This window comes from Penaeus monodon, chromosome 4 (assembly GCF_015228065.2).
Source record: "Penaeus monodon isolate SGIC_2016 chromosome 4, NSTDA_Pmon_1, whole genome shotgun sequence".
Taxonomy (NCBI): domain Eukaryota; kingdom Metazoa; phylum Arthropoda; class Malacostraca; order Decapoda; family Penaeidae; genus Penaeus; species Penaeus monodon.
The window spans coordinates 36876804-36882803 of NC_051389.1; positions in this window are offsets into that span (position 1 = coordinate 36876804).

Below are 6000 nucleotides of genomic sequence, written 5' to 3' on the forward strand. Positions count from 1 at the left end.
GTGCAAGGAATGGCCAGGGTTCCCATTCAATGGCGGCGAGGGATTTGAACGCAGGTCAGCAAAATTGCTAGGGGAGATCGCTACCGCTGCACCACACAGCACATTACCATTATTAACATTATAATTGTCAATGGAATCATTATATGAAAAGTAATTTTAAAAATGGGTAATACAGCACTGTGATATGGAAATCAATAAAGTGGCTAATGAAAACGCACGCAGTGATCCATAATTTTACCATGTGATGTGGCATTGAGTGTAAGCCATTAAGATGTTAATTGAGTCCTATTCTTTCTTATACACGTAAATAAACCGTAGTGCCATGGTACACTCTGGTTTTATTCAAGTGTTAAGACACTTCCGTATTCCCAACAGCGCCTATGCTCCATTATGTTATGCTAGCTGAGCTCTAACTTTGACCGAGACAAGATAAGCTCAGATAGAGAAATAAATGTTAGCTATAGTTTTTGCACTCAAGAAATTTCATCAATATAATGTAAGCCCTTACAGGCTATAATGAAGAATCCCCTTGATTGAGCACCACATAGATTCCAAGATATGTTGTTGAGCGCAGTTCAGTATAAGATTGAAGTAGAAGATCAGCCAGGAAAAGATATAGTGTTGCAGATTATTTGTCTAGAATTATTTGCCAGAAAATTGAATGGGACAGGTTATTATTTATCAAGATCAACTTTAGATGATGAAGTAATGAATTTCCTAACAGAGAGAATTGTAGAAGGATGGCCCGGTAGTAAGAAGAATGTTGCCTGTCAGTTATTACCATAGAGTAATAAAGATGAGTATTCTGTACAGAATGGATTAACTTTCAAAGGAGAGAGAATTGTTATACCTAGAGAATTACGACCTGAGATCAAAGAAGCCATACATTCATCACACATAGGTGTTGAAGTATGCTTAGGACGTGCTAGGGAATGTGTTTATTGGCCAGGAATGAATGCTGAGATCAGACAGTAGTATCAAAATGTGAAACCTGCAACAATTATACCGATTCTCCCCGCACTTGTTATTCTCTGAAATAATGAATCACAGCACTTCAATTCTGATCTATCCTCGCCTCCGAATGCGTTTTATGGAATAGATAATGACTAAACGAAACAGACTTGGTAAGCCCAGAGGACCTTATCCAAGTCAGGTTTACCTATCACCTGGCAAATTTCTTTTGCCAGATGTTAGAGGAGGCAAGGCTGAGTAAACCTGGCCTAAGTTACAAACGAGTCTCCTTTCCTTACGGATTCAGACTGGAGGTGGTTGTCTACAAGCCAAGCGGGGACAAATACAGGGCCCATAGCATGGTCCCTCCACATGTTCTCGACCACAAAATCCAGTTTGACAGCTGAAGGGGTTACCTTTGTATGCGACAGGAACTTGGCAACCTTGTAGTTGGAAGCAACCTACTGAAAGTTGAACCATGATGACAGGTCCAGAAACAGGACTGGGTCAAGAGCCAGATCTACCAATGATGGGTGGATAGCCTCTTAAAGCATTGAACTGTCGCTATGTTGTCTGAGAGGACGTGGATTGTCTTCTCTGGAATGAAAGGTTCATGGACACGGCAGCAAGACAAACCGCATGTAGCTCTCCGGCATCGACGTGAGCCCAAACAGTGCGGGAAGGACAGTAACCCTAAACCCTAGTATCTCATTTAGAACTAGTACCCAGAGCCCTCGTCACAGTCTGATGTTTCGGTGATGAGGTTCATGTTGGGTAGGTTGTCTACCCAGTAGGGTCCTCACGAGATGAGGACCTATCACTCAGCTTTAAAAGAGAGCCTGCTGGCTTTGAGAGAATATCAACTGAAGGTATCTAAAACTTTTAAAAAATAAATAAATAGTATTAATAATAAATAATAAATAATAATAATAATAAAAATCAATCAAATAGAATATAGGTTGGTGTACTCTGCTGCTGGTACAAAAGTACTTTTTCTACTGTTTCTTGGATTTTTTTTTTCTGTACACAATCGAGCATAGGAACTTCTTTTATTGCAAACTATTGACAAATATCTAGGATATAAGGACTAGTAGAAAATATAAATATAAACATTTATATAAATATAAACATAAGTGGTCGGAATATAGTACTGCAGACAGAATCCTGTATGTAAATAATAATGTTTCATCATTCTCCAGAACAAAGAGTATGTTGCAAGAAGTGGTAATCCTATATGCAACTGGGCATATTTGACTCACATCAAGCGACTGCCATCAGTACTGCAATAATGTCTGCGTATATTTCCTCATTACCCGTGTTTGTTGGGAGATTTTGAGCCCAACTATAGCTTCCCCTCATTGAGTCAGTCGGCTGGTCAAATATGGCTAGAGTGAAGCAGGCACTGTTCAGTAGTGCATAGGTCCCGCGACTGCCATCAGTACTGCAATAATGTCTGCGTATATTTCCTCATTACCCCTCTGGCTCTTGGGAGATTTTGAGCCCAATTATAGCTTCCCCTTAGATCTAGCTCTCTCCTTGAAGACCTATGCAATCACCTGGCCATTCCCTCTGGAACATCACATGTTATCAATCTGGAACCTTTCCAGCTTCCAAAGTGCAAGAATGGGAATCATAATGGTTCCCGGGCTCCCAAACCAGGTAAGAAGGAGAAAAGTCCTCCTCAGTTCATTAAGGAAATCTTACTTGGTAAATATGAAAGTATTTCATATAGTAAATACCTAGTAGTGAAGACCATTGATGGTGTATCAATCATGGATCTTGATATTTTTGAAGTACATTGGAAAATAGCTGAGGTATGTCAACGTGATCCTCGCATCACCCACAATGAGATGGTAGCCTAATAGTTGAGGTTTCGTCACCAGACAAGAGTGACTGTTTGCGTGCGATAAGTGACATTCCTGGGGCTCAAGTTCCATGTTCTCCTCACAATCAGTGTAAGGGAATTGTCTTTCCCGAGACGTGATTAGGTATTCTGAGGAAAAACTGTTAGAAGAACTAGAGAATTTTAATGTAGTGGCGGTAAAATGTTTTAAGAAGAAAGTTGATGATTTGGAACAGCCGACACCAGCTATCCTTCTAACTTTTAACACATTAGTTCTTCCAGAATCAGTTAATTTGGCATGGTACCACCTCAAGGTAAAGCCATCAAGGAGATGTCAACTGTCCAGGTCCAGTATGCTTGGACCTAGACAAAGGCAAAACGACGTTCCCATGTGCTTTTGCACAGCCAGGTAGTTCCTTTGCTTCAGTTCTAACCCATCCTCCTTCCCACCAACCCTTGCCCTCCAGTGCTTCTTGTACCAAACTTCCTTTAAACCTCAATCCCAAATTGCTGAAACTGCCTCCATCAAAAATGGAGTAGGAGTGAGGGGTCTATTGAGGAGACTCCTACTCCCAAAGAAAGGTCTTTGGAGCCTTCAGTTAAGGCTTCAGAGGCCTCAACGGTGACAGCTCCAGTTGCCACCACATCCTTAGGGGCCTCCACTGCTAGACAGAATGCCCCTGAAGCAAAGGCTTAGGTCCCTTTTTTGCCCAGGTAAAGAAATCCCGAGTCTGCCCAAAGGAAGCCCGTGGAAACTAGTTCCACAGGTAAACAACCCTTCAAAAGGTACTCCCAGGATCCTGGTAGGGGACAGCCTAAAAATGTGGGGCAAACCTTGACTATAGGTGCTGCCAAACACCTTATGAAGAAGTAATCTACCCTAATCCAATGGAACTGTCAGGGAATTCATGCAAGATGGGAAGATCTGCAACATCTCATAGCTTCATGTAACCCATGTTTGTGTATGCCTACAAGAAATCATGACCAGGGGAAATTGTCTCATTTCCCTGAGAGGATTCCAAGTTCAAGCCCATTATGGGACCTTTGATAATGGACCTCATGGAGGAGTAGCAGTAATGGTACCTCAGAATATTCCCTTCCAGGCCATCCCCCTACAGACAAAAATGCAGGTGAAGTCTGTGAGAATAGGCTTGACACGACCTTACACTGTTGTATTAATCTACCTTCCTCCACATAAGCTCAAAATAGATGATTTGGAAGATCTACTTGGACAGTTTCCACATCCATTTTGACTCTTGGGAAATTTCATTGGTCGGCATCACTTTGTGCAACCCTTGAGGAAGGGCTTTGGAGTCTTTGTTCTTAAGAGTAGATGCAGTTTTACTGAACAGTGACCCTCTCACAAATTTCCAGATTCAAACTGGGACATTCTCTAATATAGACCTATCAATAAGCTCACCTGATTCACAGTTGAACTTCACTTGGCAGGTCATGGAAGACTTACATGGAAGCGACCACTTTCCAATACTATTGGAAGAGGTGAATGGTATTCCAGCCAATGGAGTGCAGAGATGGCAACTTGAACATGCGGACTGGAATCTTTTTAGATCAACTGCAGTATTGCAAGGATCTGTGAATGATTTCCAGTGTGTTCAAGATGCTGTTAATCACTTCACGTCACACTTTCACTTGTAGCAGAAGCATCAAATCCCAAAAGTAGCAGGCAGTACCGTCAACCTCTCTGATGAATGCTTAGACTTAGAGACACAGATGTCAACAAAAAGGACAGTTCTTAGTCTCATAGCCATGCTTTTTGACGCACTTAATTAGATTATTGCAAAATAAGTTCCAGGATTGGGTTAAGAGTATTGGAGCTGAAATATTTGAAGATTAATCGTTGCTTCAGAGAAAGGGTATGTTCCATCTTTGTGGATGGGACATACCAGGTGTCATTTGTAGTAGCAAGGTCAATAAAAAGGGTTACTTTTCCCTTACTAGAGTTGCCTGGTAAATTACTTTGTGCTCGGTTCTCAGATTTTGTGAAGTCTGCCCTCTATCTTGATAAGACTAACTTATTGTTGCAAGGTTGCACTTGCATGGATAAAGGGTAATCCTTGTAGATAGAGGGTGTTTGTGTCAAATAGCAGTTGAAATTCAGAGTCTCCACTTGTAAATTCTACTTTATGGATAAATGGCCCTTTTTGGTTGTCTGAACCTTTAACTTTAAGTGATAAAAAATAAATAAATAAATAAACTGTAGAGTTACATGTAGAAGAAAGTTACAGTGAAAAGAACATTTCTTGTGTATCTGTAAGCACTCCTAAAACATTTGAGTTTGAGAGATGGAGTAAATTTAGTAATGTTCATCATGTAGTAGCTTGGGTTATAAGATTTATAAATAATTCCCAACCTCATTCTGTGAAAATGTCAGGTCTATTGTCTTCTGGTGAGTTGGTTAAAGCCAAGACCAAATTGCTTTACTGTGTACAGAGAGAGAATTTTGCTCAAGAAATTGTAGAGTTGAGAAAGGATAAGTCTCCTGCAAAGAGTTCTCCTTTGTGTAGACTAGATCCCTTTGTAGATGATGAAGGCTTAGTGAGAATTAAAGAACATTTGGAAAATGCAGACTATAGTTTTGAAAGCTAATATCTTGTTATAGTTCCTTCAGGTCACGTTGCTAAGCTCTTGGCTCAATTTCAGCATATTTTCCTGAATCATGCTGCAGTGTCTATTATTGTATCTATTTTAAGATAGTAGTATCTATTTTAAGATAGAGGAATGTTTGTAGTGTGTGTTAGGTGTAAGAGGTATGATTTCGGGGCTTGTAATCAGCCTGCTGCAACTCTACCAGGATTAAGAGATAAGATTGCTTCCCCCTTTACTGTGGCAGGTCTTGATTATGCTGGTCCTCTCTTTTGTATTGGTTTGACTTCCAAGAAATTGTACATTTTGTTAACATGTGCAGTAGTAAGAACAGTACACTTAGAATTTACTGATTCCTTATCTCCCTCTGATTGCATGCCTGCTGTACGTAACTTGCAGCAGGCTCACTATCTTCTCAGTGGAAATTCAGTGTTCCCTGTTCTCCATGGTGGGGAGGTTGAGGGGAGCATTTGATTAGGTCTGTTAAGTCTACTTTGAGGAAAACAATAGGTCTGTCAAAAATTGAGCTTGAGACCACTCTTCAAGAAGTTGAGGCTGGTGTAAATTCTAAACCTTTGTTGGAGATGAACCTGATTGGACAT